Source organism: Papaver somniferum, chromosome 4 (assembly GCF_003573695.1).
Source record: "Papaver somniferum cultivar HN1 chromosome 4, ASM357369v1, whole genome shotgun sequence".
Classification (NCBI taxonomy): domain Eukaryota; kingdom Viridiplantae; phylum Streptophyta; class Magnoliopsida; order Ranunculales; family Papaveraceae; genus Papaver; species Papaver somniferum.
Window position 1 is genome coordinate 135,704,887 of NC_039361.1, and position 17,415 is coordinate 135,722,301.

Consider the following 17,415-nt stretch of genomic DNA (forward strand, 5'->3'; position numbering starts at 1 on the left):
TGATACTAAAATATAACAACCAACCTTGACATACCAACGTTGCTAGGTTCAACCAAGCAATGCTCTAACACACACGATCATGTTCAGGATTTATTCCATATGAAAACTACTTAGACAAAAGTGAACAAATAAAAATAAACACAACTACCTTGAACAAAAGTAGTCAAATTTAAAGAAAAGTGTTACTGTGACCATGTCACAGAATGTACGCACTAGTTGGTGGTCTCTCCAACACCTTCACCCTTTCTCTCCATGCAGTGTGGTATCTAATATTAAACTTTAGACATTTGTTGAACTGTGATGCTAAGTCATATGGACATGGTATTGGTTCATTAGTGCCAAGTAAAAAAGCGGGGGTATAACAGTCACACCCAATAACTCGTTTGGCAATCTGTATGGACTAACTCCAATATAATTCCGAGAGAACCAGCTTATAAAGCGAGTTCAACCAAGAAAGATATCAAAGAGTTATATCTCAATTTCTCAATACAATATGCAATCGAACAGATAGAAATATGTGAACCCGATTGATATGAGAAATAACTTGGACGGTACCAAAGACCAATACCCAAGTGTCAATCAATTCCTATCCAACAATCAAGGTCGGATTTACCAATTGATTGAACTACGCAAAACCTATGATATTTCAATTATATAAACAAATATAATGCGGAAAAGAAATAACACAGACACCAGAAATTTTGTTAACGAGGAAACTGCAAATGCAGAAAAACCCCGGGACCTAGTTCATATTTGCACACCACATTGTATTTTTTAGAGGATTGCTCGGTCGAACTCGCATGCGTTGCTATCTCAAGCATGTTTGTCAATATTATTGATCAAAACTATATGTCTTGATTTCTAGTTTACTTATGACTAAGTCTCGGTCTAGGATAGTTAAGTGTAGTTGAGATCCAGACTCCATGGTGATCATCTTACGAATACGAAGAACTACTCGAGGAACCAGTGTAACTTTATCCGATCAAAAAGGTATGTGGAGACTTGAACTTATCTATCACTCAAAGTATACTCTATCTTCTACTCTTGAGATAATAGTCGTATAAGTATGATAGTTTTCATACATACACATTTGCTATTTCGAGCCGAGTTTACTCTCCTATCTTTTTCTCGAAATATGTGTTGGTAAGCTTTTGCTTTAATCAAATTCATATTTACGCGTGACGAAAGTCATAATGACGTTTCATTCTTGAAAATAGCTTTGATGATGATAGTCGTGAATAAGGATTGTTATAACATTATAGAAGAATGTTTCAATGACTGAAATGTAGAGTTGAGATCACCAACTATGGATATAAGCATATATAGCGTGTTCGCACATTAGTGTATAAATCCATGTGCCAGAAACCAAGTGTGTGCATATGTGTGCATACGGTATTAGTGAAGGAGACAGGTTGGGTACGCGTACCAGCGGAAGTTTTCAGCCGAAAATTTCTGATGAGTTTGTAGTTTGCAAACTAGTAAACCAGTCAACTTAGGTACGCGTACCCACAGAAGTTTTCGAACCGAAAATTTCTGCTGAGTTTGTAAATTCAAATCCGGTAGCTAAGGTACGCATACCTGTACGCGTACCCAAGTTGTTCTTAATTTCTCAAATCGGTAGTTCATGAAATTAAAACAATAAATTATAAGGAATGCAATCTTTGCAAACCGTGGGTATATTGTTCATGATTTGATTCAAATGGATCAAACCGATTTTGTTTCAATTGTGTCTATGAATAAAGACCTAAGCAATTGAACAACTCTTCAACTAGTTCTTATGAGTCATTTGAACTAGTTATGTGAAGAAGATGAATATGGTTAATATGAAAGTGCTCATACGGCTAACCATTGGTTAACTATTTGTGAACCAACTAAGTGTACACATTTAGGTACGGTTACTCAAACCTAAATGAATTACATTTCATTTGTGTATGACAAGCTAAGTTTCAATCTAACAGTTGAAAGATATTAGCTTGAATAAATCAAGTTTTTCATCTAACGGTGAATATTGAATACTTTGTTACCAAGGTAACTTGGATTGCAAACCCCAATTTTAAAACTATATAAAGGAGACATCTAGCAACTGGAAAAACTAATCCCCACACCTCCTGTGTGATACTAGTTGGTTTTTCTAGAGTCGATTCTCCTTTAACCTTAGGTTTCTTATCGAGACCCTGTAGGTTAATGACTGAAATACTTCATTGGGATTGTGAAGCCAGACGAAACTACTTCTCTTGTAGTTGAGCGATCTGATCTTGCCATTTTCTATCGTACAAGTTCAATTGAATAATTGACTTGAGATTATATCTCTGATAGGGCAAGATAAAAACAAATCACAAGCATCTTCGTCTCATCGTTTGTGATTTTGCAATATCTAGTTTCGCTACCATACGATTTAGATTATTGTGAGGTGATTTATGATACTAGGCTATTCTTCGGGAATATAAGTCCGAATTATCAATTAGTTCCTGTTCACCTTGATTTATCAAAAGACGGAACAAAACTCATAGGTTTATCTGTGGGAGACAGATTTATCTATCATCGTAGACTTTTCTGTGTGATACAGATTTGTTTATTAAAGTCTCCGACTTTGGGTCGTAGCAACTCTTAGTTGTGGGTGAGATCAACTAAGGGAATCAAGTGCGTAGTATCCTGCTGGTATCAAAGACGTAAGGAGCGCAAATGTACCTTGAATCAGTGTGATATTGATTAGGGTTCAACTACAGTCCAGACCGAAGTTAGTTTGTAGTAGGATAGTGTTTGTAGCGGCTTAATACAATGTGGTGTTCAATATGGACTAGGTCCCGGGGTTTTTCTGCATTTGCGGTTTTCTCGTTAACAAAATTTCTGGTGTCTATGTTATTTCGATTCCACATTATATTTTTTTTATATAATTGAAATATCACAGGTTGTGCGTTAAGATCAATCAATTAGAATATCCAACCTTTAATCAATTAGAATATCCAACCTTTGGTTGTTGATTTAAATTGATTGACACTTGGATATTGGTCTTTGGTACCATCCAAGTTTATCTCTCTAGTATTTGATAAAGACTCGCATATTTCCATTTTCTTGAGTAAAAATCAAATCGAGAGATTGAAATATTAACTCTTTTGATATACTTTAATCTAGATTGAGTCTGACTGTCTAGTTGATTCTCTAGAAAGTATATTGGAGTTAGTCCATACAGATTGCTAACCGAAATATTGGGTGAGGTTGTTAGACCCCCGCTTTTTCAGTATTAAGACGCTAAAGACAACAACCTACTACAAGTTAACTTCGCACTGGAATGTAGTTGATCCATAATCAGGTCTCACACCGATTAAGGTACTTCCATGTTCCTTACGCCTCTAGAACAATGCCGGATTCCGTGCACTTGATTCCCTTAGATGATCTCACCCACAACTAAGAGTTTCTACGACCCAAAGTCGGAGATTTATAAACAAATCTATCTCCCACAGATAAGTCTATTCTGATAGATAAATCTGTCTCCCACAAAAGTACCTATGGAGTTTTTGTTCCGTTTTTTGATAAATCAAGGTGAACATGAACCAATTGATAATCAGGTCTTACACTCCCGAAGAGCAGCCTAGAAATATCAATCACCTCACAATAACTTAATTATATAGTAGTAGAAGAAGTTATTTTGGAATCACAAAGAATGAGATGAAGAGCTTTGTGATTACTTTTTATATCTTACCTATCGGAGTTAGATCTCGAGAAAATCTTAGAGAAGATAGTACTCAATACGATAGAACAAGTAAGATCTGAAGACGCAACTACAGAGAAAATAGTTGGGTCTGGCTTCACGATTCCCAAATGAAGTCTTCAAGTCGTTAACCTATAATGGTTTTGGAAAAACCTAGGTTAAAGGAGAATCGACTCTAGTCGCAACTAGGACACAAGAAAGCGTTGGGATTAGGTTTTCCAGTTGCTAGAGTTCTCCCTTATATAGTTTTTCAAATCAGGGTTTGCTTTCAATTATAGATAAGATAGCTTAGTAACAAAGCATTCAATATTCACCGTTAGATGAAAATCTGATTTAAGATTCAAGCTAAGTCTGCTTAAAAGCAAAGCAACATCTCTCCCCCATTAGATGGTCTTAGCTTGTTACAAAAATGAAATATACCTTCATTTAGATATGGGTAACCGTACCTAAACGTGTATATTGAGTTGGCTCTATAACAGTTAACTGAAATTAGCCATATGAACACTTTTGTCTTAACCACGTTCATTTAACACATCTAGATCAACTATGATGATCAATCAATCATGAAAGATAATCAAATGAATCTAATTGTATTTCACATAGAGTTGTTCAATTGTTCACTATCTCATAGCAATATATATGAACCAATTGAATCAAAATCGGATTGATTCGTAAGAATCAATTCATGAAAATTAAGCCCAGGTTTGCAAAGATTGCATTCCTTAATTCATAAATGTATTTTTTCATGAGTATGAAAAACATACTTAACCGATTTTAGAAATTTAACCACTAAGTTTGCAAACAGGTACGCAAATTATAGCTTCCGGATTTTGGTCTTGTCCAATCGTTTGCAAACAGCCTAACTCAGGTAGAACAGTTCGCATACTAGTATGCAAACAAGGTTCCCGGACTTTAACAGTTAAAACTGTTCGCATACTACGTATGCAAACAAGGTTCCCGGACCCGAATCATACCAAAACAGTTTGCATGCTAGGTACGCATACTGTGCTGTATCCAGACAAAGGTTCATTGTTCTAAACTCCAATTTCAATCATTGAAACATCCTTAGAAGATGACAATAACTGTCTCACACAAACTATTAGCTTCAAGTAATTTTCAAGTGATCGAATGATCACTATAAAACTTTCCGAGTCGACATCAATTGATTGTCTCATACAAATAATGTAAGATGTTTCAAGGAAATTTTCACATGATCATATTTTAACTTATTGTTTAGTTTCCAGAAAATAAATTATTTCCAACTAAACTCGTCAAGAATATAATGAACGTAGCTAATGCAAAAAGCTTCCAACACATATTTCGAAAAATAGATAACCGAGTTAAACTCAGCTCGAAATATCAAATGTGTATAATATAAAAGTCTATATATCTATACGACTTAGTCTCATTAGGAGATAGAATAGAATAGACTTCTGAGTGATATATAAGTTTTAGTCTCCACATACCTTTTGTTGATAAAGTTCCTCCAATCTCTCCTCATTAGATCTTCGTCTTCAATCGATGAACTCCGTGATCTAAAGCTCAACTATACATTCTATCCTAATCCGAGACATAGCTATAAGTAGACTAGAAATCAAGACTATAGTTTTGATCAACTAAACTTGAAAAACAAGTTGGAGATCGCAACGCTTGATTAGTCTTCATCTTCTCATAGTACCAATCAGCTACATATGATCGATTCGTACACTTGTCGATATCATCTTTCTCATCATTGCAGTTGTGAGTGAGTTTAAAGACTCTAAGTGTGAAATTAAGTCCTTTACCTTTCTTGACCATGCCATAAATGAAGAATGGGCATTGTTGAGTCTTGCAATCAATGCACTTAACCTTTAGATTGGTCTTACAACTCTTAATAGATATTGTCTGGTGGCCATTCTTTACACAGAATTTTCTCACATGCTTGTAAAAATATATCTTACTCACAATTTACTTCCAATTATGTGAGCATTTCTATCCAATATTTGTTGGTCTTCTTCATCTAGGAAAATTTTCTCATTATCATCTTCCTTTAAGTGTTATGCATATTCCTTCTCAAAATTTGAATTATCATGAGGAGGCACATTAAACTTAGAATTATTACACTAAGGCCCAACAGATGGTACTATAAGCTCCATCCCAACTGGTTCATCTTAGTCTGATCCAAGAACAAACAAATAACATGAATTATCAAGTTTAAGTACCATACAAGAAAACAATGAATAAACAACAAATGTAAACAAACAAAAAATGTAAACAATGAGCATCATACCTTCCTTGTCAGAGTCAGGGCCCAGTAAGTCCCCATAATGGTCCTCTGCAGTTAAATAAAGAAAACAAGATAAAAAAAGCAACATTTGTACCCAATATCAAATCCAAATCCAATTTTAATAATTAACAAATATAAGAAACACAACATTACCTTCCTTGTCATAATCCACCTCAACTTCACCAATTCTGGATCACCAATATCACCATCACCATCAATATCACTGCCCATATTTGATGAATACCCATTTTCAACCTTCTTCAGAAGCTTCTTGTAATCCATGTCATCTTGATCCTCTTGTTCATATCCAGGTACATTGTTCAAATCCTCATCAGAATGACACTCGTCCTCTTCAAAGTTAGGAAGCTGAACAACAAACTCATCATTTTTCTTATATTCTTGACTCATCTTGTAAATATCTTCAATAAAATTGTAGTTTCAAACCAGAAATCATAAATAAAACTTCTTCAATTATGTTTTCAGCCACATTTGCTTGTATTGGTTGAGTTTGTTCAGAGACTTGAGGAACATATACTTCTTCTTCAGGTATGTTTTCATCCACACTTGCTTGTGTTGCTTGAGTTTGTTCGGGGATTTGGGGAACATAAACTTCTTCTTTATCTGATAAATCAATGAATAACATCTTCTTACTTCTTGTTGCAGTTTGTTTCTTGAATAATGCTGCTAGCCTTAGACTTCTTCTTTTTCTTGAACTATTAGGTGTATTACCCTTGGATACTACTTTATTTGGTGTTGAACTACTAGGTGTACCCTTGGATACTGCTTTTTCCTTCCTACAGTGCTACCTTCTACCTCTCCATATTCTTAATTGGAGTCAATTACTTGCATGGAGGAACTGAATCATAGGTAAGTTTAGAAACCTCACCAGTGTTAATCCTAGTAAACACTTGCATATGCAGACTCCAACCATTCTCATCTATTTCTACATTATCCCAAAAAATACCAAAACTCTTCTTCCCTAATCAAAGACTCCGGTGAACAAGGTTACACAAACCATAATATGCCTATAATCTCATTACCCCTCAATCTCAAATTTGGCATACTCATGTCCTTTAACCTATCAAGACCCATCTCAGCTCTAGCCATGTTTCTGAACTCAAAACATTGGTGAGTTAGCAACACCTTTACCTTAATATTTCTGATAGGAATTTGGTCATGTTCAACATCATTTCAACAACAATCAAATAAATCAAGTCAGAAAAGCAAAAAAATACAAACTAAAAAAAATACAAAATAAAAATACAAACCCTAAAAAGATCTATTCGGGAAGAAACGAAAACAAACTGATGAATTTGAAATCAATAAACCGATTTGTAAATCAAATTTTATAAACCATAGACATTGAATTATGGTTTGTCACTTATCTTTTAGTTCTTCGTTTCTCATCTGGTGATTGCGAAACCAATTATAGTTCGTCATTTGATTGCACGATCTGGCTTCTTCTTTACTCCAATCTATGTAACCCTAAGTTTATTATCGATATGAGAGAAGAATAGAAACAAAGACAATCATAGAGAAATGGAGAGATGAAGCGAAATAGAGAGGCGAAAGGAAAATATAAGAGACTGAAAGATTATGTCTCTTCCTTCTCCATTTCCGCCTATTAGTCAACCCAACTCTCATCTTAACCGTCCAATTTCAATGCTATAGAGTAGATTAAGTCAGAGTTTACCATACACGTTAATAACAAAGCACAAACTAATCCTGACCTCCCATTCAGGATGGCTACCACGTGTATTCGATAATAACGAGGTTGGACACATAAAATCTTAGGCGTTAATTTTTATAGAGATTGGATACAGATAAGATTAATGCTCATCTTACAACAAGTAGAGACTTGCTATTCCATCTAATCTAATACGTTAATTCCTCCCGAGAACTACATGTATAAGGGTGCAAAGATATTTTAAAGTATCCATAGAAACCAACTAGCACCTACTTCGATCTTATGGGCTTCAGTTTAAATCCTGACTGCACTAAATAAAAATTAGACTGATATGGTGCATGAAACATAGTTTTGACGGTTGATATTTGGAGCATTCATCCTTACAGTTGAGATATAGGTTTAGCTTAAATAACAGACTAGGGTTATAAGAGAAGATAAACAAAGGTTTGATTGAATTATCGATTCCTAACTGAATGAATTAAATACACAAGATTGCTATGTATTTATATATGTACGACTTCTAAAGATACGTGCAACACAAGTATACTAAGTTTCCTAAGTTACAAAGACTTATATGTATAACAGAGTTCTAGAAACATAGTTCTAGAACTTTCTTTAAGTTATTACGTTGTTCTAATACCCTCCCGCAAGCGTAACGGGTCATCTTGAACTGTAAGCTTGAATCTCAGTGAATTGAAACGATCCTTAGAGAGTGGCTTGGTAAAAATATATGCTATATGATCTTTAGATGAAATGAATCGAACATCAAGAAGTTTTAAAGTAACTTGATCACGAACAAAGTGATAATCAATTTCTATATGCTTTGTTCGAGCATGGAAGACTGGATTAACAGTAAGATAGGTTGCTCCAAGATTATCACACCACATAATGGGTGGAGATTGTGTAGAAATCTGTAACTCTTTTAGTAGAGATTGAATCCACATGATTTCAGCAGTGGCAATTGCAAGTCCTCGGTACTCAGCTTCAGTGCTAGATCGAGAAACCGTCTTCTGTTTACAAGCACTCCAAGAAATAATATTACAACCTAAATAGATACAATGTCCACTGGTAGAACGCCGATCTTCTAAAGAACCTGTCCAATCTGAATCCGTGTAGGCAGTGAAAGATAACTGAAGATTATCAGCTGGCTTGAGAAGAATTCCATAAGTGAAAGTATGTTTAAGATACCTTAATATTCGTTTAACCAATGCCCAATGAAATTTTGTTGGTGCATGCATGAATTGACAAGCTTTATTGACAGCATAAGCTATGTCAGGACGAGTGAATGTCAGGTATTGTGATCCTCCTACTATACTTATGTATTCTGTTGCATATGTTAATAAAGTATTGTGATCAGATGAAATATCTCCAGAAGTTCTCATTGGAGTTTGAATCGGCTTAACCCCATCCATTTTTGCTCTAATAAGAAGATCATGAGTGTACCTTTTTTGTGTAAGAAACAAACTAGAAGAGTTACGAGTTGCTTCAATTCCATGAAAGTAAGATAAGGAACCGAGATCCTTAATTGCAAATTCTTTGTGTAGAGATGCACGAATATAATCCAACCTTGCAGTATTGGATCCAGTGAGGATGATATCATCAACGTAGACCAAAAAAAAAATAATAATGCCAGTAACATCCCGTTGAATAAACAGTGAAGAATCACATTTAGAAGCAGTAAACCCCAGTTGAAGCAAAAAAGCACAGAGTCTGTGATACCAGGCACGTGGTGCTTGCTTAAGTCCATAAAGTGATTTTTGAAGTTTACAAACATAAGTTGGGAAATTAGGATCCGTATAGCCTGGAGGTTGTTTCATGTAGACTTCCTCTTCAAGATTACCATGCAAAAACTCGTTTTGAACATCGAGTTGATGAATAGACCAATTAAGAGACAAGGCCAGAGTGAGAATGATACGAATAGTGCATGGTTTCACCACAGGACTATAAGTTTCACCATAATCAACACCTTCCCGTTGATGATTTCTTTTTGCTACAAGGCGAGCTTTGAATCGCTCAATTTCACCATTAGCTTTGCGCTTTATGCGATACACCCATTTACATCCAACCAGATTCATGGAAGGATGATAAGGTACTAATATCCACGTACCATTTTTGATTAAAGCATTATATTCATTATCAGATGCTTGACGCCAGTTAGGGTCAGCTTGAGCTTGAGAATAACACGTTGGTTCAAGAAGAGAATTACTGATAAGAGCATACCTGCAAGTATTTGGCTTAAAAATTCCATCTTTAGCTCGAATAACCATAGGGTGAGACTGAATGACTGGAGCATTGGTAGACTGCTAATTAGTATTAGTTGGCACTGTAGAATTTTCTTGAGACTGAATATTCCCTTGAGTATTATATGCTGAGGAGGAATCTGACAATACATCTGCAGAAGTTGATGCAAACGACACCGGAGTAGACTGGAGAATATTATCTTCAGATGGTTGCTCTTTTTGTAATACATCATGTACCTCTATTCCTTGAGTATTAGTTGGCAATGATGGACTAGAACTAACAGACACTGGAATAGAAGATATGATGTGCAAAGGAGAAGATATCACCTGATCAGTAGAAGTTGATGCTGGAGATGGTTCAACCGATGCCGCGAAAGGAAAGGTGGTCTCATCAAAAACTACGTGCTTGCTAACATATACACGACTAGTTGGGATATGAAGACACTTATAGCCTTTATGTTGTGGACTATAACCAATGAACACACATGTAGAAGATGATGGATCCATCTTATGAGCTCTATAAGGACGAAGATGGGGAAAACAAAGACATCCAAACACTCGAAGAGAAGAGTAACCAGGAGGGGAACCAAACAAAATTTCATACGGAGATGCTTTATCAAGAACAGATGAAAGTACCCTATTCATTAGATAACATGCAGTAAAAAACTCATCATACCAATAAGAAGTTGGTATAAAGGCCGTAGACAATAATGTTTGTCCAGTTTCACGAATGTGGCGATGCCTACGTTCAACTAATCCATTGGCTGATCCAAAAATATGAAGTAAGTATTGGAACAATACTTACTTAAGTTATTACGTTGTTCCAATACTTACTTCATACTTTTGGATCAGCCAATGGCCACAAGCAAAGAGCAGATATACTTATCCTTCGTTGGCCTAGTGTCAAATCCAAATCAAGTAGCTTAAAGCCAATCCCTATACTTTACTCCCAAATGCTATGCCAAGAGTCTAGCAAAGACCTCTCTAGTTCCGAATCTATAATGTAGCATTAGAATCTACTTTGTTCATCATCATCCCCGTATCTTTTCGAGAGCTTCTATGAAATTTCCTACTCCCTAAAATCAAACACAACTCATGTGCTGCCATTACTACATCTCTTCTCTCGCTTTCTATAGTTTGTACAATTGTGTACTCTGTGCCTTCCTTTCCAGTTTGTACAATTGTGTACCGTGCACCTCCCGTTCTCTACTAATTATGTGTTTGTAGAATCTTAAGATAACTATATAAATAAGTGTTTTCTTTACATCAAAGTAGCAGTTCCATTCATTTCACCTATACACATATTGTCAATGACCAACCAAGGGCCAGCCAGCTATCGCAAGAGCTTTTGTTGCGAGGAGAGGCGAAATGGTGTCTAATTAACAAACACTTTAAGGCTTACAAAATTATAGTATATTCCACCATGACTGTTTAATCCGTTAAGTCATTACTTATACCTTCTTTATTAATTGGTTTTCTCTGATAAATTTTTCTTTAATGACTAAACTAATCAAGTTCTTGGTATACTTTGTTTAATGACTTTGCCTGGAAAAGGTAAGCGAGGTTACGTACCGTCGCGTATAAATAGTACGAAGATGTGTATACCTGTCGACTGTTTGTCGTTCAACAGGTGTACAATACATTTCGACATCCGAGTATGAACGGTATCAAAAACACTCGTGTACTTTATAATAGGATATCATGTCGTATATGGGAAATGTAATCAAGGGAAGGGGTCTTGGCATTGGTTTAAAGAATCGAATGCAGCTACATTTTCAAAAAATATGAGTAAACATGCTGTGTGATCACAGCTCATTTTAGCAAGTTTTGAGACCTAAGTTTACCCAATCAAGACATGGTTTAGCGTGAACTAAACTTTGGTTAGAGGATACAGTACTAGTTTTCTAGTCAAATTAAGTTTAGGAGTGTGTGAGAAACGAGCAAAACATTCTATTCTGTTTTCATCCTTGATTTAGGGTTTAGGGTTTTGCATCTTTCCGTTTATTTTATCTTTTTCTCCACTCATCACACGTGTTACCTACTAACTTCAATAATAAGAACCAAAAGCAAACCATTCCTACCAAAACTGTTTTGTTTTTCTACGAACACCTAAAAAGAGCAAGAAAAAAAAACCCACAGTGCACAAAGTGTACATTTATATGTTCGTTGCTTAATCCTTAATAACAAGAGCAAAAATGAGAAAATCATGTGAGTAATACCCAATTAATATAGGTTAAACATTTTATTTAGTCGCATACGGAATCTGGTTGTTTTATATTTTGATTTTGAATATCATCAACACTTAAAAAGAAATTTTAGGATATTTTGGATACAGTTTAAGACGTTCTCCTAGAAGCCGAAAAGTTAAATACTCGTTTTATGAGTACTTGGGCATCTGGTATCATTGATGTTGATTTATTTTGTATACCGAACTTGGTTTTCTTTTTTCGCCTCTAGAGTGTGTGATTGAACTTCATGGTTAAGCTAGCATAAAGGATGAATTATTATGGATGAATCATACCAACACGTACCATATAGTCACTGTTTTCTATGGTCCAATGCAAAACCATCAACTAAGAAATAATTGTTGGCCAAAAGAGAAAAGAGCACTCAAATAATCTCTATAGTAACACCAACAAATATCGGCCCAAGCTTTTGAAAAGAAGCCTTCGCTCTTCCATAAAGAAAAGAAAGTTCAAACAAAAGAAAGTAGGCGAGCATGTGATGGAAACCCCCACCAATCTCTCTCTCTTTCTCTTTTTTCAATCACTACATATAAGTGATGTTCAATGTTCAGTCATTTGATAATCCTCTGATCTAGCTGGTACATACAATCTTCTTCTTCTTCTTCTTCTTCTTCTCATTATCCAGCTACTCCTCTTTTAAATTCTTCTATTTCCCTCCAAATACCAACTTGAAAACATTTGAGCAAACCTCTTTCCTCATACAAACATTTAAAATGGATACCATCGATATAGAAAAGATTCTAGCCAGGAAAAACTATCAAAAGAATCAGTTTGTTAACAATTTCTACTATTGTTCCTTCATAGCTATGACTTGTTCTTTACTATGTTTCTTTTCTAGCTCCCTTTGGTTTCCTTCTTTGTGTTCTTCTATGAATGCGTTTCTCTTTGTTTCTCTTCCAAATATAAAAGCTCTCATCTTAAGCCCCAAATGCTTGTTCATAGTTTGCAACATCATTGTTGCGTTTCTCATTGGAGAGTCGAAACTTGTTGGTAAATGGAAGCCGTCACCGGATACCGAACTTTACGATGAATATATAAAAAGGAGTAGAAATCAACAAACCATTACTAGTACTACTCAAGTTGTGCAGAGAGAAATGGAGGTGAAAAAATTGGAGGTCTCTTCGATTAATGATGAAGAAGTGAATGCTATTGCTGAAAGTGTAACCGATATAGAAGTCAAAAAAACAGCTGAAAAACAACAAGAAGAGCAAGAACAGGAAGAGATGTTAGCATTTGATGATTATGAAGAAGAAGAGGAAGAAGAGGAGGAAGTAGAAGAGAAAGGGTTGGCTCAAGAGGAGCTAACCAAAAGGGTTGAAGATTTTATTGCAAGGATGAACAAGCAAAGAAGGCTTGAAGCTGGATCACTAGTTTGTTGTTACTAGATAGTTCTAAATTAACCCAATAAATTCTTAATTAGAATATTAGCAGTGAGTGAGTCAAAATCACTCCAACATAATTAGTATGGGAAAACAAGCTTTTCCTTGGCTTAGAGTAGTTTTAGCTAGCTAAACTGTTAACAAAATCCCAAAAACATTTTTGTTGTTGTTAGCATCTGTAGAATGTAGAGATCTTTGTTTGTATAAAAAGATGGAAGATCTTGACACAGTAAATAAAAGTTTGCTCTCATTTCTTTTGAAAATGAAGATCAACTGACTCTAATATTCCATGCATCCATGGCAATAAGTTCCACTCATACAATGGACTTTAGTTGCGAGACATGCACAACAGGGACTCTAATACGAGCTACGATTTGCGAACGAGTTTGTAGCAACCAAGTTTAAGACCCTGTGTGATCAAGATCAAATTCGGCCGATCAGGCAGAAGTGCGAAGTAATTGATGGATTATGGAACACAACCATTTGGCCATAATGAAAATGGGTCATTTGTCCATTACGGGTAAAACATGATTCAAATGTACGAGTAAAAATTATTACGGGTGAAATGGATACCAAAAAAATAGTAAGGATGGAACTGGATTCATCTTGATTTAAACTTAAAAAATAGCAAGGATGAAACTGGATGCATCCTGATGTAAATTAAAAATAAGAAAAAATATTTAAAAATGGGTAGGATGAAACTGTTTACATCCTAGCTATTTTAACATTTTTGTCCATTTAAACAGTATCAAAATCTAAATATCTTTTTCACCTAGAAATTGTTGATTTTGGTCTTTTTAACCAATTTTGTGTTCGCCATATTAATCAAGACAGATCTAGGCTAGAGTAGGTAAAAAAAAGGAAGATCACAACAAAAAAAAAAAAAAAAAAAAAAAAAAAAATGAAGAAAGAAAAAGAGAGTAGGTAATTTGAATAGTGGGGGTTGAGTTCGCTTTTCTTTTGTCTGTAATTGTAACACTTCAAATGAGACTTCCTTAACACCTAAGTCATTCAATCAATCACACAAAATCTACCCTAACTAATAGGGAAAACGAAAAAGAGAGTAGACATAAGCTAACTTTTAAAAAATACTCATTAGACCAACTTTAACAAATTGATTGCTGGTATAATCTAAATTGATTGGAAAATAATGAAAAACACGCGTCTGATCGCTTGCCGCATCAGCAGCGGCGAGTGACGAGCATAGGATACGCGAGCACCCTGTCACGTGCTGCTTAAATTCATCGTTCATTATGCAACCAAGTACCAGCTAAGACAGCTTCGACTTAACCAGTAACAGAGTTAGTCGAACTCACCAGCATCTTTCAAAAGAAACAAACATAAGAGAGATACGTCGAACTGACCACAGTCATAAATTGGTATATGCTGACATTTGAGACCCCCCAAAAGTAAGGAGAGTGGGAGAGTTGATTGCAGGGGGGTGTCGAAAATGATATTCTTCTTCCCTTCCCTCTTCATCAATCCGAGAGATTTTATTCTTCTTCCCTTCCCTCGTGGAGGATGGTGAAAAGATCTTCAAAGTTGAAACCCATCAAATCAAGAATATGTTTGTGACCAGATTCTTTCTCCAAATAGTTAATCCCTTTGACCCATGTTTTCATTTACACAGTGCTAAGTGGTTTCAAAACCAGTGGGCAAAAAGCATCTTAACCTTTTAGTATCTGAGCCTCTATCCGGAGAAAGAGGAGGTCGAGCTAGAGCAGCTGTATAAATAGTCGAGTTTGGAGTACAGTCGATCAGAAGTAGTATAACATAGTCCAGACGTTGTGCATGCCATGTCACTACTGCTGCTTGCGGTTAACATTGTTAGCTGCAACAAGGCAACAACCATACATGGAAGCATGGCTAAAACCTTAGGTTTCGAAACCAAGAGGGGTCACAGACCTATGAGGGGGCTAAAGATTATAGCTAACTTCATGCCTATGCCAACCGCCCCGGTCATAAGTTTGGAAGAGAAACAAAGATAAATGCATTCATAGAAGGACACAATGAAGGAAGCCAAACTTATGTTTGGTGCAAATGTGCAATAATCAATATGAGAAAAAAATCAACTAAATAAAATAATTGATTCTTAGCTCCTTTGCAACAGTAGTGATCGGAATCTGATGAGTTCTTCAATTCTCCGTAAAGGTAACATAATATGTAGTAAAATTTTGGAAAACAGAATGAGTCACCTGTTCAACAGGCTGTCGTTAAGACATTAATGCCCGACTACATTCAAGAGATGCTATAGCCCCACATGACAGATGTTTTCTGGATAAAACACCCTACTACACCTACTAATAGTATCTAGTGAATGCTCAACCTGAGCTTGGCAACTTAGAAAAAACCTTCAAGGAAAGTTTCAAAAACTTAAGAAAAACAATATAAAATATTGTTCTTTCGTCTCTCTAAAAATATAGGAAAATCCTTTTCCTTGGATGTTCCTATAGGTTGAGAGGACCTTGTTTATAGAATCTCTAATATAACTTAAGAAGTGGTAACTCCCTGATATGAGACTAATAAGTTTATATAGTTTCTTAAAACAACATAGAATTGTTGGAACTCCTTGACGTGGGAATAATGAGTTCTTTTCATTCACAAAAGAAAACAAGAAGTTATTTATTTTCTTAAATACCTTTAACACTCTTTTCTTTATTTGTTTTCAACAACCCCCACATGAATGAAAACCTCGGTAAAACATGGAAAATATAAACAAATCTTGGTAAACCAACACTCTAATCCCACGACCTGGCTAGAGCGAACGTACAAGCGAACCATGTGTGGATTAAAGTCATACTAGCCATTTCCAAAGTCCTCTCCCTCACACAAAATTGTGTTGTCCCAAAAGTCATATTATGGATTGCGAAAACTAGGAATTACTGTTTAGTCCACTTTTTCATGACGCAGTTAATGGCTAGTCTACCCGTGAAAAACATTTACTCCCTAGTCCAAAAACATGCTTACTCTCTAGTCCAAAAACTTCATGGAGATTATAAAGTGTATTTTATAAATGCCTAAAATACCCTTCCAGGTCTAATTAGTATCAACACATGTAAATGTTACTAGTAGTATGTTCCTACATACTAGTAATATCAATACAGTGATACTGCATATTAATATGTACTATACTAGCAGTAACAAAAATATCTTACTAATTTGTTATTAGTAAATTAGGTAACTACTTTACTAATACTACTAGTATACTAGTACTAGTAGTAACATATGTAGTATCAATACATAACAATTTTTTGATATGTAGTATCAATACATAACATACTGCATATCAATATATAACATACTACATATCAATATGTAGTATCAATATATAATATACTACATACCAATATATAACATACTACATATCAATATGTAGTATCAATACATAACATAACAGTGATGAACATAACATATTGATACTACATATCAATATGTAGTATGAATATATAACATACTACATATCAATATGTAGTATCAATATTAATATGTAGTATTAATATATAACATATTAATATGTAGTATCAATATATAACATATTAGTACTAGTACTAGTACTAGTTACTACTAGTATACTACATACTACATATGTTATTACTACATACTACATATTGACGATATATAACATATTACTACTAGTACTGGTTACTACTAGTATACTAGTAACTAGTATACTACATACTACATATGTTATTACTACATACTACATAACATATGTATTAATATACGTAATATTATATGTTAGGGCTAGTAGAGTAATTTTACTCTTTTCAAAATTTTTTTGGACTAGGGAGTAAATATATTTTGCCGCTGGACTAGCCAGAAACCCGGGTCGGGTTTACTGGACTAAACAGCAAAGTCCTCATAATAATACAGAGAGCTTTCATTTTT